We start from the raw sequence: 18,855 nt of genomic DNA on the forward strand, positions 1-18,855 counted from the left end.
AATGGGTACCATAATTCATTCGACTTCCGGAAAATTTCGACATATCTTCCGCTTTCACATCCCCTTGACCCCAAAACCACCGTCAGTTCAAAAGTTATTTGTATATATATACGAGGTGTGATCAAAAAATACGGTGAATGAATTTTTATAGCGGCAACTGCCGATACTACATCCATATGCTGTAATTTGTCCAATAACGAGATCAACTGAGACAGGCAGGGACAAGTTGTAACACGTTCGAGCTTGCCAGTCAGCTGCCAGAGCTGCTAGAGTGAGGTTGTGTTTATCGTGTCTGTCGCGCAACATGGATTTTGAACAACGCATTAACATTAAGTTTTGTTTTAAGTTGCAAAAGAGTGCCAAAGAAGCTCACGAAATGTTAGAATCGGTGTACGGCGATAATGTGGTAACTTTGAAGACTGTAGAAGTGGTAAGACCGATTTAAAAACGGAAATGAGTCTGTTGAAGACGAACAGCGTGCGGGACGTCCAGTAACTTCAAAAACAGTTGAAAATGTGCAAAACGTGGAAACAATGGTTCGATCAAACAGGCAAATGACTATTCGAGAGCTATCGGAAGACCTTAACATCTCGTACGGATCCGTTCAAAACATTTTAACTTTTAACGACGTACGAAGAAAGCGACCAGAAAAATGGACCAGTGGCTTCCTTCTTCACCACGACAACGCGCCGTGTCACACCTCGCTTCTCATTCGCGAGTTTTTGGCCGAAAAAAGTGATCCTGTCTGTCCACATTCGCCATACTCACCGGATTTAGCACCATGCGACTTTTGGTTCTTCCCAAAAATTAAAACTGTGCTTAAAGGAAAACGTTTTGACACCATTGCTGACATTGAGAGGGCCACGACCGAGCAGCTGAAAGCCCTTCCGAAAGGCGCCTTCCAGAATTGCCTCCATTCATGGAGTCAACGTTGGGATAAGTGCATTGCTAGCCAAGGAAAGTACTTTGAAGGAGATTAAATCGAATTCTATGTAACCTTATTACTTCTTTTAATAAAAAATTATTCACCGTATTTTTTGATCACACCTCGTATATATATATCACTTTCTTGTGGACACGATAACTGCCGTAATTTTAGGCCAATTACTTTCAAATTGGTACATAAAATATAACGACCCTAAATCTCGGTGTTAATGGGAAAAATCAGACCATGGGGGTGAAAATGGGGGGCTTTTTCGAATAACAAAATATCGCTATAACTTTCTTATTAAGTAAAATATCGAATTATTTTAAAGTTCCCACTATTCTTTGGATAAGGGCCTAAAATACATCTACGTAAAGTTTTTTTATATCACCAACCATTGGTCCCGGGGGTGGAAAAAATGGGGTTTAAAGACAAAAAATCATACCTCTCTTAATAGGCGCAGTATCTAATCGGTTTAAAGTGGTCGTTAGTCCTCTAAACATTACCTAAAACTTTTGTCTGAAACAATTTTTGATGTGACCAACCCTTACGGCAAGGGATGATAAAAATATTGTTGGAATTGTAAGATGGGGCTTGTCGTATGTTAAACATGTAACATTTTTTTCACATACAACCATTGTCGTATTGAGTAAATTTGAATTTTTTTCAACTTTAAGGTGGAAATCTTTTTTCCGTTAAGTATTGCTTCAGAGGATGAGCTGAATGATTTGTAGCATGTGTGAAAATGGCATTCCTGACCGGGATTCGAACCCCGGATCTCCGGATGAAAGGCCGAGACGCTACCACTACTTAGACATTCCATACTTAAAACCGATGAAATTCACCTCCGCCTTCCGGCGTGCCAAAAGGGATTTTTTTTTTTTTTTTTTTTACTATTTATCTAAGACTTTGCAGAAAATCAAATCAAATTGTTATTTATGATGTCTCAGTAACTGTTTCAACTGTTCGGAAACATTTTATCCGGTTGAAAAAAAGTAGTCGCCGGATATTATGAATTGTATTATTTATAATATTATTAAATTAAGATTAATGCATAAGAAACTGTGAGGTTAAACGGTAAGTTATTGTTAACACGCAGCCTGACATAACAAACAAGTACACAAGAAGTATTTGTATTACCCTTAAGATTTTGTTGAATCATACTATTTTAACTGATTTAAAGAAAAAATAAATTGAACCAAGAAACAGAATGGGAGAGAATGCAACAGTTATCAATTTCTTCTCTTAATCATCACAAATTGTTCATAACATGTGGAATTTTAGTTACAAGAAAAATAATAATAATAAATAAACCAAACAACTATCAACTATTACAATCTCTTCATTTTATGCCGACATCTGTATATAGTAATTAAAAGAAATTTTAAAATAATATTTTTAGGTATTCAGCGATTTTTTGAAGAGCGTCTTTTTAAATTTAAATTAAAAATTTGTATTATTTCTCATTTTAAATTCAGATAAACTACCTCACTGGTTTAAAATAAGCAGTTCCTGAGAAACACATAAAGGTGAAAAACTATATATTGACCAAAAACTTAAAATGTTCATTTTAGTTTGTTTTAAGTCATATGATATTTAAACAAAAAGTAGGTTTTTATCTACGCAAATTAGCCTGCACTTAGAATAAACATTTTATTATTTAAACAGATTTCAACTAAAATTTCAGTCATTTCTCATGAAATCAACTTTTTTGTAAGAAACATGGAATTTCGAAAATTTTAATAGGTATCTCTAATATCAAAGAAAGCCAGAAAGACCTTATTACATATTAAAAAAAAATTTTTTTTCCTTAAATTTGTTCCTCGTTGAAAATGCTTAAATTACTCTCAACGGAGAATTCTAAATTGGTATTCATGAACTGTATTCTTCTTTTAAAGATCTTTCATTAGAATCTTTTTTATTAATTTCAGGATGAAGTGTTGACTAAAATCCTTAACTTTATTTGTAATCATAACAGCGACTCTTTCAAATAAGCTGCAGTTAGTGTTTGAGATTCTATTATTACTGAAATACGAGGGTCATTTCTAAACAGCATCAGTGCTACAAATATTACATTCGTACATATCATCCTCATTCATCCTTTGAAGTAATACCTTACGGTGGTTTCGGAGGCTAAACAGAAAAACAGTGATTGCTATAGATAAGGACGTACCTGTGAGTAGGATCCATGGTTCAATTTCCGTATAAACGTAAAACCAGTCTTAGCTAGCAAAGATTCCTCTGATACTGTAATGTCTGGAAATTTTGCCGACCTCATTTATCAAACAATATAAAATTATTATATTTACCTTTTCGTACATTATAATTTTGTTAATATCAAAAGAATATTAATCGTGTTATTACTGAAACCATGGAAACAATTTGTTTATTTTTAAGTCTAAAGCGTAATTTTTGCATCAAGATAATATAAATAATATTTACATTACGACGCAAAAAAAAAAAAAAGTTTCTATATTATTGTAAGATGATAATAATTTGAGAGTTTAAATTTGTTTATCTGTAGTTTATGTTAGGCTGGTAATCTCATGAATTTTAGATTAGCCCGGTGGGCTGGTCTACTGGTTAACTCGTCATCCCAAATCAACTGATTTCGAAGTTGAGATTTCCTAAGGTTCAAATTGTAGTAAAGACAGTTAATTTTATACGAATTTGAATACTAGATGGATACCGGTGTTCTTTGATTTTTTTTTAACCTCCGGGCCCACCGTTAGGTATTGCTTCAGAGGATGAGCTGAATGATTTGTAGCGTGTGTGAAAATGCCATGCCCTGACCGGGATTCGAACCCGGGACCTTCGGATAAAAGGCCGAGACGCTGCCACTCGCGCCACGGAGGCCGGCGTTCTATGTTGGGTTTAATTAACCACACTTCTCAGGAGTTGTCGACCTGAAACTGTACAAGATTACATTTCATTCACATCCATACATATCATTCTCATTCATCCTCTGAAGTATTACATTACGGTGGTTCCGGAGGCTAAACAAAATAAGAGAGGGTAATTTCATGACATCGACTTTGATATCTTTAACATAAATACAAGGAATTCGTAAGTAAATGCTATGAGCCATAAACTGCTTTAATTTGATAAATGTCAGCAGAGTTGATATTTTTAATAATGTTAAAACAAAGAATGGATATCTGAACAAGTTTCTAAAACTGAGTTTAATCTTCACCATCTTGCTGCTTCTGTTAGAGTGTAATTTCTATATCTCATAAAAGATGATAATATAGTGTGGATAATGAAATTAATATTAATAATTTGTTTGCGATCGCATATGGTATTAGATTTAGTTAGTGATTTTTTATGAGGTTTTATTGATCAGTTATAGAGGTTTTCTTATCGGAACAAGTAGAATGTTTTGCAAATTGATATTATCGAGACAATACGGTTGCTTTTTATTGTTCTGATGCACTTTTTTTACATTATTTTAACTTCCTAGTTTCCAATTTTTAGGTTAGGTATGCTCATAATGTTTGGGAATGTGTATACTTCTAAGAAGAAGCAATTCAGAAAAAAATGACTATAAATCATTAATGTGCTTTAAATATATTAACAAAAGAAGTATATGCAGATAAAACTGCAGGAGGAAAATGACAAATAATAGACTTTTACCGGGAATAATTATCATTATTCATACAAATAAACGATTCTGATTAATAAAAATTTATAATAAAATAAAATAAAATATTATAATCTTGTACATGCACAGTATGAAGAAGAATTTTTCATTTAAAAACTTAAAGTAAAAAAAGAACATATAATAAAGAAATACAATATATAATTTATTGTGTTAACTCCAATTAATTGTGTTAACCTCCAAATAATCACAGAAAATCGGACCACTGGCACTCCAAGATATGGTTAACATGACCTTACCAGCCGATGGTTGCGTTTTGAATTTCTTACGGACAGGCGATTCAGGGTGTTTCTACTGCATGCTTTGATGATAGGACTCCAGTTTAAAATGATGTATCAAAGTTTTATAACAGGTTAAAATCCTGTCCAAAACTACGTCATCTTCGTTATTAAAACGATTTTTGAGTGCGGTGCAAATGCGAAGTCTCTCGGCTTTATGATGAATGGTAAGCTCTCCGGAAACTCATCGTGACTAAGTCTTACGGAATTATGGAATGAGTTGTATCAACACTTACTCGACATTTTTCAATAATTTGTTCAACTGTCAATCGTCGGTCTTGGATAAGTGAATGAATTTTTCCTGAATGAATATCTTTAATTTACAACTTCACCCTCCTTGGGGGTGAAGAAATAATGAATTTTTTAATATTTTAACCTTCAGGGGGGCTAGGGTCTCGGTCTCTGGTTTAAAAATTTACATGGTATAATACGAATGTATCCTGAAAATTTTAAAGCATCGTTCGAATGATTTTTTGAGATTTTTCGACATGAAATACTGTAATATCTAAAAATCTTCTCAGTTACGCCAAGAAATATAAGTACGACTGATTGAGGAGTTTATATGTTTATCCTGAAGAAACAAAAATCCTCTGCTTCTTTATATAATAGTATAGATTTTATTTAACGTAAATGTAATTCTATTATTTTTGTAATATTATTCATTCGATTGATTCGAGTCATTCAGTTCAAACCCAGCTCACACAGTGATAGTGAATCACAGTTTACAGTTCATTAATTCAATACATTAAAGTTTGTACTTCAACCGGCAAATCTCCACTACAGACATATCTATAATATATATATATACACACACACATATTTATACAGTTTATGAAACTCCCGGAAACGTAACGATTCCAACGCGGGGTTATTGATCTAAATCGGTTCGGTCTTTGAGCTGGTACAGTGGAACAAACATACATTCATATATACATACATACATACATACACCTTAAAAACATTGCACTTCTTTTTGGGCAGTCGTTTAAATAATAATAACAATCATAAAAATTAAATAAAAGAAAGGGATTATTGGTTAATATTTAGTAATAAAATTGTGGCGCAAAGCGGACCAATGAGATGCGCCTGGCGGCTCCACGCGGCTCTTCGTGCTAGAATTGTCCGCTGTCAATTAATTTACAAATTATTTAATTTCTAACCGTAGATTATTTTTATTTATATTTTATAATTTTATTTTCATTTATTAATTTTATTAATAAAAGAAAGGGATTATTAGTTAATATTTAGCAGTAATAAGATGAAGCAATACCAACAAATAAGAGCAAGAATAAAGAACATGTTTACATGATCACACATATTGCCCGACAAAAAATCATAAGATTTTTTTCTTTAATATTTATAAATAAATACCAACAGTAATTAATAAATTTTACTACCGAATTCATTCACTCAATATCGTAGTAGATCTTAAAACACAAACTATTATCGACACAAATAAATCGATACTGAAAATAATATCGATTATCCATCAAAATACCCCTAACTTTCTTTCTACTGGTCAGATCGTGGATTTCAGTAGCTTTAAACCTTCACCGGACAACGCGGACCATTTTTCAAAAGCCCGCGCGTAAATCGGTCCAGTAGTTTTTAGTCTAATATCGAACACATATACGAACATTGCGTTTTATATATATAGACGAAGAAAGTCTGTTTGTATATTTGTTTGTTTCGTAAAAATCTCGACACCGGCGCCAGCGCCGATATAGCTTTTGCAAAAATTTTCTTTTCACTTAACTAATATTTGTTCCGAATATGAGCCACATCGGTTCACAAACACAGTTTTTCTAAATATGTCAACCCCAGCGCAACCTAGCGGGTCCATTTTCTGCAAAAAATATTTCTTTTCACATAACTAATACATATTCTGAATACGAACTAAATCGGACTATAAATGCAATTTTTCGAGATATCTCTACTCCAGCACGACCTAGCGAGTCCAGACTAATTCAGAAACCTTCGCGGGCATGCTATGCCCGCGATAAAACATGTGTTTCATTAATTTCTGTCTCTATTTGTAAATTAGTATTATATAATAATTGAAAATAATTTTTTTTTAAGTTTAAGGGGCATCTACTGCTGTGATCATTAGCCTCTTTCCACATAAAAAAAAATAAAAAAATTCTTTTCCTCCCTAACTAGTCAGATGTAAAATTATAGATACTGTAAAATACAATAGATTTGGCATCACTGATGTATTAAGAACAGCGCGACTTGTTCCTGTATGGTGAGATAAACGATTCTTTTGATTCGATTCTCAGAAAGAATCGTTCGTCCCATCAACGACTCTTTTTCTTGCCACTACTATCAGTACTGTAAACTCTAATACGCATGCTCTCTTTCTATTCTTCACCCACGTTTAGCGGTTGATCTCTCTTCATACTTCTGTATGAAGAGAGATCAACTTCTAGGTTCGAGATCAATAACTTCGAGATCGTAACTTCGAGATCAATTACTAGGATTTGAATCTTAGAACACTCGACTTCGAAATTTGCGAAGAGGCGTTCACCACTAAACCAACCCGGTGGATTGATGAATACCTACCAAATGTCTTCGATTCTTTTGTTTTCAACTCTTATTTGACTCCTAAAGTAAACATCTGATTTTTCAGCGATTCTCCTTCTTTCATCTCTTATTCGATTCCTTAACGAAAACAAGCTTATATCAACAAAACTCATCGCTAAAAAGAGAAGGGAAAATTTAAATTGTTACACACACATTCTATATGACATCATTATTCGTTTTTCTTTTAATTTCATTCGGGCGGGAAGCTATGTTGCACAACATGAATTACTGTCGTTCTTTTAGCACATACTGTCATGCTAAATATATCCTTTACAGTTATTCTTCGTAGACGGATAAAAGACGATAGTCAATTCTGTTTTCATAGTGCATAATCTATTTAGTGTATTCTACATGGTATTCTAATTAGAGTTGTGTTTTTAATTAGTTTATATTTTTTTATTTGGGCCTTCACTAGTGGTGGGATAAGCAATTATTTTTCAGGAATCGATTCTTTCGATTCGATTCTCAGAAAGGATTCGTAAAAAAATATCGTTTGTTCGATTCAACGATTTTTTTCCTTGCCAGCACTACCAGTATTGTAACTCTAATCTGTATGCTTTCTTTCTCTTCTTCATCCGTGTTTAACGGTTCATCTTTCTTCATACTCCTGTTTGACTAATCTGATGAATACCTACTAAATGTCTTCGATTCTTTTCTTTGAAACTCTTATTCGACTTCTTAAGAAAGATTACTATGAATAAAATCATAACTGGAAAGATATGGTTTCCTATCGCCTATCCAATTCATTGTTGAGAATCGTAAACAGAATCTATTTCTCCCGCAAACCGATTCTCGATCCTTTTGTTCAGTATAAAGAATCGAATAAAGAAACGACTCGTTCACGATTCTTCTCATTAAAAGCCTACACAATTTCGTAATTTTTTTTTTTACTTCACATAATCAGAAATCGATTTTTTCTAAATGATTTATTGAAGTTTTGTATTTTTTAATCATTAATTTTTACATAAACAGATATATTTTATAAGAATTTTTATAAAAGAATATTTTGTTTTTCAAATTATAAACATGAGGTGTAGAAAAAGAAGTCACATCTGGACTTGCTTTTCTGAAGCAAGCCCTGGAAAAGTCTTGTGCAATCTTTGTCCTAATTCAATATCCTATGATGGTGGGACGACTAGTAATCTATCTTGTCAAATTAAAATTAAACACCCAGAAGTTACTTCAAGATACTTATACTTCAAGATAAAAAATTCTTGTCCTACTGATTATCATATTTAAGAAATGCATTACAATTTAAATCCTACGTCTATTGCGATTGAACCAAATGAATCGCAGCAATTAGCCCTTAAATTAATAAACTTTGTTGGGTCGCCTAATCCTTCTTCTGTGAATCCAGTAACATCTTTGTTCCTCAAAAAAAAAAAAAACAACAGTTATCCCTTACTTTCTTTGTTACAAAACCTGTTCCTCAAAGTAAAAGCCGAGCGAGTGAGGCTCAATTTGTAGCTAAAGATTACATGAAAGAAATTGTAGCTAAATGATTTCAAATCTTTCAATTGATCAAGACTGCCTTTTTATTACAGCAGCATATTTGTAATTATATCAATAATGTACTCAACGGTTTATTAAGTTTTAATGAAATGCTTAATCAGAGGAAAAGCATTATTGGTAAAACTAGTGTAGTATTTGCCTAAGCAAGTATAATTTTATGTTTATTGATTGTTGCTACTTTTTTCATTGAAACATTATTTTCTTTAAGCAAGAAAGACGAGGTATTTTCTTTACAAAGACGAGGTAGCTGTGCAGGAAGTTAAAACCCTGCAAAAGGTCAGCTACTTCGAAGCAAAGAAGATTGTAAATGCCCGCAGACCTAGAGCAACAACAACCTATGCTCAGGCTGCGGCTGCTGTTCCTGCTTCTGCTCCGGTTGCTGTTGATGAAAGCCAGCTCATCAGTAAACTTGCGCCTACTTTGGCTAACATGATTGAAAGGATCATTGAAAACAAGATGAAGCCTTTCAGCAGTAAAGATGCTGCCAAGCCAAAGATAGTAGTACAGCCACCCGAAGATAAATCAGTTAAAATGAAAATTGCTCCTATAGAGAAGAAAACGGACGCCAAACCAGAATGCCCAGTCCGTCTGAGTGAGATACTTATTGACGATAAAAAGAAAGTTACAGCTACAGATTGTGTTATGGAGGCTCCCAAGCCTCCTTCAACTGAGATGGCCTCTAAACCCCAGAGGCCACAAAAATCACACAGGGGGGGCGAGTGTCCCCCCTTCCACAGGCGGTGACTGGTGCTATCCCCGTGTCCGGGGTTGGCACAAGGTTGCCGCCTCTCAATCGGCGCCTGAAACAGGCGCCGATCCACGCCCGTCGTCCTCGACGGCTTCTGGTGTCTCCGATTCGGAGACTGGAAGCTATACGGGCGACGACGTTCTCCGCGAACACGATGCTGTTCGTAATATGGAGAAAAAAAGAAAAAAGGATATGGCCGAAAGGAAAACTTAGGCCATAATTTAATTTAAAATCAGCGAGTCGATAGTACAATGGAACATCAATGGATGTTTTTCAAACATCCATGAGCTCCAACGCTTGGTACATGATGTAGACCCGATTTGTATATGTCTGCAAGAAACACATTTCAGCCGATATGAAAATTTTTAATTAAAAGGATATTATATATTTCAGCGAGATCAACCGCCGAATGTTAGAGTTAGAGGTGGATTAGCCATACTAACATCGACCAGAGCTACCACCGAAGCGGTTGATCTAAATACAAATCTACAAGCGGTCGCCATTGGAATGAAGCGTCCGCTTCAGGTCACAGTTTGCAGCATATACCTGCCGTATTTTGATTGGAAGGAGGATGACACAGCGCGATTAATTTCTGAGCTTCCCCCACCTGTCTTACTGGTGGGTGATTTTAATGCTCATAATTCTCTTTGGGGATCGGATCGAGTAGAACCCCGCGGAAGAGTATTGGAAAGGTTCCTGATGAATTCTGAACTTATTCTTTTAAACGACGGGTCAGGAACCTTTTTCAATGCCAGAGATGGATCGACGTCCTGTGTAGTTCTTGCACTGATAAGCGGATCGGTAGCACCGAGGTACAACTTCCATGTTTTAGACGATTTGCATGGAAGCGATCATTTCCCGGTGCAAATTGTAACTGATGTTACAAGAAAAATATATCCCATCTCTAATAGATGGATGTTTGAAAACGCAGATTGGACCAGCTTCACAGCTAGAACGATACTCCCCGAAACAACTGGAGTTACCGAGGACGATGTCGACGTTGTAACAAATGCGATACTTGAGTCGGCATCGAGATTCATTCACAAAACATCTGGGAAACTTACGAAGAAACCCGTTCCATGGTGGAACGATGAAATAAGTGAAGCTATAAAAAGAAAGAAAAGGGCGTATAATGCCTTTAAGAAACGTCCTACCGCAGAAAATCTTATTGCCTTTAAGAAATACTGGCCGTATGCAAAATGACTCATGATAGACTTGAAGAAACGATCCTGGCAGCAATACATGTCATCCATTGACAGAAGTACTACTGCATCAGACATTTGGAGGAAAGTGAAAGCGATTTGTGGGCGTAAAAATCTTTCTCCCATAACTAGCCTTCAAGATGAAGATGGAATTAAAGACACTCCGAACGAAATTGCAGAGCTATTATCCATTCACTTCGAGAAAAACAGCAAAACGCCTAATTACGAAGAAGATTTTCGAGGGAAAAAAGAAGAACTTGAGGGTCTACTAAATTTCCGTACTGAGGATAATTACTCATATAATGTACCATTTAAAATAGAAGAATTCATGAAAGCGTTGGAGAAAGCAGGCAACACAGCTGCTGGTCCGGATAAAAGCCATTATAATATGATCAGGCAGTTGAATACCACTGCAAAACGCAGACTATTAGAACTGTATAATCAAATATGGCGGGATGGAATGTACCCGCAGCAGTGGAAAAAAGCTCATGTTGTTCCAGTACTAAAGAAAAATAAAAATTTAACAGATCCCAATAGCTATCGTCCTATCTCCTTGAGGTGCGCTGTGAGAAAAATACTCGAAAAAAAGATTAATAATCGACTCGTTTGGGTTTTAGAAAAAGAATACCTGATATCACCATATCAAGCAGGTTTTCGACAATACCACTATACCACTGATCAAATGATCAACTTAGAGAACATTATATATAACAGCTTTATTACAAGAAAACATTGTGTCGGAGTCTTCTTTGATCTTCAGAAGGCTTTTGATATGACCTGGCGACATGGAGTAATGCTCCAGATACATGAATGGGGCATTCGCGGCAATCTGCCAGTATTGCTCAGCAACAATATTCATTGTTGACACGTACCTTCCAAGTACGTGTCAACAATGAATATTCATCTGAAAGAATGTTGGAAAATGGCATACTACAAGGTTAGCCGTTGAGCGGTACCTTGTTTACCATCGCCATTAATAAATTGATATTAGCCATTCCAGTAGAAATCAGCAAAAGCGTCTATGTTGATGATTTGACAATTGTGTATGCCAGCAACAAGACTGCTATGGTGAAGTACAAATTGCAACGAGCGATTAACGCTCTAAATGAAGTTGCGAGGAATAATGGATTCCAATTTTCACCAGAAAAAATGTGTTGTGTACACTTCTGTAGGAAGAGAATTCCTCATCAAAGTCCTGTGTTGAGAATTGGCAATGATCCAATATAATATAAAGACAACGTGAGATTTTTAGGACTAGTATTGGATAAATCCCTTACGTGGGGACTACACATACAGGACTTGAGTGTTAGATGCAAAAAAGCCCTAAACATTATTAAATGTTTATGAACATTAATTGGGGCTCAAATAAAGAGATATTATTGAGATTGTATAAGTCATTGGTTCAATCAAAACTAGACTACGGATGTATTGTATATTCATCCGCTAGGAAGTCGCATTTAAGAAAGTTAGACGTTATTCACAATAGCGGAATAAGATATGCAACAGGCGTTTTCCGTACAAGTCCGGCGACTAGTCTAATGTCTGAATCCGGAATACCGCCACTACATTATAGAAGAGAGATCCTTTTGCTAAGATACGCAGCAAATATATGGGATTTTTCTGCCCATATAAATAATAAACTTTTCATGAATCATCCTATGGCTGCAGTATATGAACGTCGTGCTACGTATTCCAGACCAGGTGGAATTAGGTACCACGAATTAAGAAGAAAGTACGAAATTGCTATTCCTGAGACACTAGAAATTTCCACAAAAGAAATACCGACATGGCTTTTTGCCAGCGGTAAATACAAGGTTGGATCTCTCTCAGGAAGAAATAAAAAAGAAGCCAGCAGTGATCATCCAACAGGAATTTTTAGCCACCGTCAGTAACTATGAAGAACATATCAGAATTTATACTGACGGCTCTAAAACCGAACGTGGTGTTGGATGCTCCATATATGTAAATGGAGAGGCCCACTATTGGAAACTGCCAGATATGGCCAGTGCATATACGGCAGAACTTACTGCCATTCAGCAAGCTCTTCGGTACACAGAACACTACTGCGAAGAGAGAGTGCTAACATGTTCCGATTCTCTAAGTGCACTTGTTGCAATTCGGAACAAAAACATTAAGGATGTCCTAATTTCAAACATCCTGTCCATTTTATACATTTTAAAGCAACGAGGACAGCAATGTGTATTTATATGGACTCCAGGGCATGCTGGTATTACAGGTAATGAAAGCGCAGACGAACCTGTCAGAAAGGCAACAGTCTGCGATGATTTGGATGCATTTCCTGTAAGAGTGGCAGATGTTAAAAACTGTCTAACGAACATAGTAAGAAACAAGTGGAATACTGATTGGAGGAGTTTAAATACAAAATTAAACTCAATAAAAACTTCTCCATATAAATGGAATTTTTTGTTTGCCTTTAAAATGTATTTTTAGAAACAACCTTGCAATCAGTTGTTGTTAAAATACACAGATCTTTATTTAGTCTCACATTTATTTTATAAATTGAGGAGTTTTTCAAATATTTTCATGTAATTGTTAAGTATTTTTGTTAATAAATAATTTCATTAAAAACTTGTGCACTCTCTTCTACATCAAACCAGGCAATTTCAGTTCGTAAATTTATCCACTGAAACTTACTAAATTTATCAAAACTGGTTCTCCACAAGTATTGGATACTAGAATTATAATTGTCTACGCTGAGAAGAATTTTTGTTCCTGAACATCATTATTTTCTTTTAGAGTGCATAGCAATTCTTTGGCAGAAGATGTAAAAATTTGCAGATTTTTCTTAACTGAAGTTGTCAAATTAATTCAGAATATGTTTGAAATGCTTTTGTTGCTGTGACAGAATTAGTTTCCATATTTACCTTATTAAATAACTGTAGAATACCATATAAAAATTTCAAAAACAGTTCACTTTTTAGATTTTCAACAAATCAAATAATTTTGGGCATTTGTCATGTGATAAGAAGTATGACTAAGCCATCAAATGTGGAAAGAATTCTTTCTATTGCAGGTTAGCAAACTAAGGAATGTTTTAATGCTAAGAGATAATACTCTTTTGTAATCTGTTTCCACAAATTTACAGAGCTCTTTAAATTTTGTTACTCTTATCGTATGTGTGAAAATATTTATAAATTTTTATAACAATAATTTCTACGTCCAGGAGTAGAGAATCACATGCTGTTTGTACTGAATTGTGTACAGTGTAAGCTGAACAACCTATTCCTAAAATAGACTTGTTTAAATCACTTTGAACTTTTCTGAGCACATTTTCATTCTCCTTTCTCTTTACACACCAGAATTACTGTTAGTGATATCAGCAGTATAACGAACCAACTTTTCTAAAAGTTTGTGTTTTTCACACACTGCATAAGATACTGAGTCAAAATTTGAGCATTTTCACCTGACACTTCATCGAAATTTAAGTTTAACTTGAATTCCCTTCCCCAGACTGAAATATCTTACAACAATCGGAACAAATTTTACTTCACTTTTGTTTGAGTTATCCATCGTTACTGTTATATAATTAATGTTTTGCGAAGAACGCAACACATTATCAAATATAAGTAGCAAATATTTTAGTTTTTCGTTGTTTACAGTTTATCTTATCTTTTTCAATATTGCAGTAATCTTCCTTTTTCTCCACATTGGAGCGATTTTTGACAAGATATGTATAAATAAAGTTGCTAATTAATAAAATAAAAACAGCAATAAATTACTCTATAAGCACAAAAAAAATAAAAAACTTTATCACTTCCAGTATATTTCAGGCACCACAAGGGTTTAACTTTTTACAAGAACTGAATGCTTGCTAGTTTTGATGGGCTGCTGTAATGTAGGAAGTGTGATGCTAATGTTTGTTTAAGGGAAACCAATTTCTTACGTCAACTATCTCAAGTACTCTCAATTTGTAACTTATATGAATGCTTGTGGGTATGTATGCATATATTTAGGCATTTTGTAAAAGTTAACAACAAACCAGTTCTGATCTGAAACTGATAAATATTTTTATTTATTTTTTTCCTGGGTGCACAACGAGGTGTTATCATGTGTACTCTGCCTGGATATATTAGTATAGTAAGCAAATAAAAATGAATTTACCAAGCAGAATAACCACAATAAAAAGAAATATTAAAAATCTAACTTAAAACAACAAAATTGCCATTTGACATACACCAAATGACAAAAATGTATGAATAAATTATAATAAATATCAACTATTTGAATACAGATGCATGGCATTTAGAAATAGTAAGACATTGGATAACATCGTCATATTGTCCAAAATAATATTGAATATATTTTGGATATTAGCCCATAACACTCAACCATCTAGGTTAAATGTTTTACACTTGTTTACGAGGTCTAATCTGTCATACTGCAGTTTAAATCTTGTTTTTAGAACAATATGTATAGTTAAGTTTATGTTTCGATTTATTAGTACTTTATTGTCTTAAACATTTTATTTGTGTTTTATCTCCTTTTTCCAAAGGAAGTAACTAAAAATTCAGATTGGAATTTTTTTTTAAAGTTACTATATATTTAACTTAATCATCATTACTTTATAAAATTCTTTTTAATTAATATGCTAGTTTACAATATGTCATTCTGAATTATTATTAATTTACTTATTATTAAGGAAAAAAACGTTTCAAAGATAAAATTTCACTATAGCAATAGCAAAATTTAGAAATTTAAGGTTATATTCTTAAATGAAATTGTCTATACAAAAAACAATTTGTCCAAAAATCAACCTATTCTTTCAAAAAACACAAAATTTCTTGTACTGATCATCACTGACTGTTCTGCACTTCGTGGTTTTTTTACATTACGAATGCTCATAAATACTGCCATTTAAGTATGTTGTAAATATGGTTACTACTGACTTATCAATGAAGTAGTAATTACTGATAAGTTTATGTAAAAAAAACCGTTTTATTAATCTAATTTCAATATTTCAATAAATACTGTTAAAATTAATTGACTTAGTAATTTTATTTTTAAAAAACAAATACTAATTAATTTACTAAATAACAGTTATTCATTACTTCACACCTTCCTAGGTGTGATAATTATCATATACTGTTATAATTTTTATTCGTATTTATGTTGAGTAAAAACAATGATTGTACTAGGATAATCTCAGTCCAACCATTACCACTACTCACTCTACTTGTATACGCACTTTTAATAATAAAAATTTTTTTATAAAATTTATTAAATCATAGTATGTAAAATATTTATGTTTATTAGTGTCTTTTTTGTATTGCAGCACATATTGTCTCAGAAGTGGCTGTAACCCAAAGCACAGTTAAAAAGTTAATCTTGTTCAAACATGATCTAACCAGCCATAAAATTAATGAGGAAACGTAAGTAGTTTACTTTGTAATTTAAGAGAACATAATTTTTTTAAAATTACCTACATTTATTTGATTTTAATTGAGAGACTCTCTTCTTTGAAGGTAAGTAATAATGATGAACATACCAAATAAAAAATCATGTCTTTGTATTATAAATAGTATAAAATACGAAAAAAAAAAAATATGTGAATATTATATAAAAATATAAATTTTTTCAACCTTTTTTTTTTTTTTTAATTTGCGTTGAAAAATGTGTTATTTATGGCCACATTTGCTGAAGCAAAACGTTTGCTTTCGCTTGCACTAGGTGAGGTGGACTGCGAAACAAAATTTTGCACCCCGCCTAGGTGAGGAGTTTAGAGTGTATTGCTTTGATACTGAAAAATATATTGTTTTGAATCATGAGTTTGTGTTAAATGTTATTTTTCTATGTTTAACGTTAGAAAGTGTTTTGTGGGTATCCATATATTATTACATTATCCTACATATATTCTTCATATCTGCATTCCTTAAATAATACACTGTCCCAAGAGCTTAAAAATATTAATTTGCAAAATTCTATTCTGGACATACGGTATGTAAGCAAAGATAATGTTGAAAAGAAATAAACATTTCTTCATAGCAACATGAAAACAGATAAATCATTAACTTATACGTACAATTCTTCAGGCTGTCAAAAATTAAATAATTAATTACTACATAATCTTTACCAAAATATTTAATCATTTAAGAGATAGATAGAATCACACAACGTTTATTAAACTACATTGCATTATTTATGCTCTGAATTATCATATTTTTTATTTATTACTGAAAGAAAGTTTAATCATAATAAAACAATTTTCTTTTTTTTAGTTAATTAATTTTAATGAAATATAATTTAATATTTATGATCAGTTTCTTTCATCTCTATATTTCTAGAAAAGTGGCTACAGAACCTGACTCCATTTTTATGTCTCATAACTCTCACTAGCTAATCCGATGATTTCTATTTTTCATTTTTGCCAGTTTTATTCCTTTACTTATCATTATTCACGTCATTTTTTAAAATTATTTTTTTTTAGCAAACCGCTTATAAAAATACACTGCCTGTCATATAAGCGAATATCCTGTTATTCATTGGTATTTTTCATTTTTTCCTAGCAAAACAAATTTTCAACCATCCTTTAATGGACGACTACCCCACGTCCTTGAGAATCATGAATTAATTTTTAAACTGTCTATGGTATACACAACTATACGATTTGGTTTTAATTTACCCTTAGCCAAAATGTAAATAATCGTTTTTATGTTTACATTTCTATATATTAATTATTTCACGGTCAGATGTCATAACAACTTGTTCAATTTTCACTATAGTTTAGATTTCATTTTCATATAATACTGTAATAAACAAATATCTTATGAAATTAAATTAAAAAAAAAAATTTATATAATTACTATCTTATCAAACCATTCTCGGTTTTATAATTTTAAATGGTTTTATAATAATAATAATAATAATTATTATTATTATTATTATCTCAACCTTCCGATCAGATTAAATTTTTAATGTTTTATAAAAGTTGTAAACATATATTTTCATTATTTAATGCTTAAAACTGTTTGCTGAAATATAGCAACATTAATATGTACATAAAAAAAGGGGTACTAACACTAATGTACTAACGACTAATGTTAATACTAATATTTGTAGAAATTAACACTAACTATAATAATATATGTGTTTATTAACAATAGTAGGTTATGGGTTTATTCATGTTCATTATTAATGTTGTTATTAAATATTCAAGTATAAATTACGTTTTAGCATAAATGCTGACGATATTATTTGATATTAATAATTATTCAAATTATTTTCTTTCTGACTGTTTGAGGTTATGATAATATAATTATTAATTATGTTATAAGAAACGTCTTGAGAAGTTAATTATTTTACTTTTTTTATGTTTTGATTAATTATTCATAAGATATTTATAATAGAATCTTTTAATGAATTCATTGTTTGAAAATTCAGAAAACAAATATTTTCTGATTCATATGTTCACTGAAAGTTTTTTCTCTTCCAATGACTCTTTTCTTTTAGTTACTGCTTTGAGAAAGAACGGTAACCAAAAAATGTCTGCTTTTCATCTGGAACGTTCTGAATTCAATTCCAAGTTATTTTTCGTAAGCCGAAGAATTAATGTTTTTCTTAAACTGTTGTTTTACTAAATTTAATGCTGAATAAATATAAATATTTTAAATTTCCATTTTCATTGACAGACATAAAATACACATTTAATCTAGAAAATATATTTATCGTACCCAGAGCCATTAGTTTAGCTGTACAATACATTGAGATAAAGTTCATTTGAATATGTTACTAGGGATTTGTACAATTTATCTGTGATTTTAGAGATATTTTTTTTACTTTTATTGATCCAAGCCGCTAAAATATTCTTTCATTCACACCAATCTTCATTCAGGCAAATAAATTATTAATATTGTTGTTATTTTGCAGTCCATCTAGTTTATTAAAAATTCGATTTTGTTTATTATTTATTCCTTTTTCCTTGTATTTCAAAT

The 18,855-nt window shown here is 32.5% G+C and overlaps 2 protein-coding genes across 2 annotated transcripts in view; one reads left to right on the top strand and one right to left on the bottom strand.

Moving 5' to 3' along the window:
• LOC142321687 (testis-specific serine/threonine-protein kinase 1-like) overlaps positions 1 to 18,855 on the bottom strand; it is a 64,572-nt gene that overhangs the window by 17,089 nt on the left and 28,628 nt on the right. The window lies entirely within an intron of this gene.
• LOC142321702 (uncharacterized) overlaps positions 1 to 18,855 on the top strand; it is a 44,387-nt gene that overhangs the window by 9,660 nt on the left and 15,872 nt on the right. Inside the window, exon 2 of the mRNA XM_075359999.1 lies at positions 16,200 to 16,296. The gene's annotated coding sequence lies outside the window, so the exon portion shown is untranslated. The remainder of the gene's footprint in view (positions 1 to 16,199; positions 16,297 to 18,855) is intronic.

Source organism: Lycorma delicatula, chromosome 1 (assembly GCF_047948215.1).
Source record: "Lycorma delicatula isolate Av1 chromosome 1, ASM4794821v1, whole genome shotgun sequence".
NCBI lineage: Eukaryota > Metazoa > Arthropoda > Insecta > Hemiptera > Fulgoridae > Lycorma > Lycorma delicatula.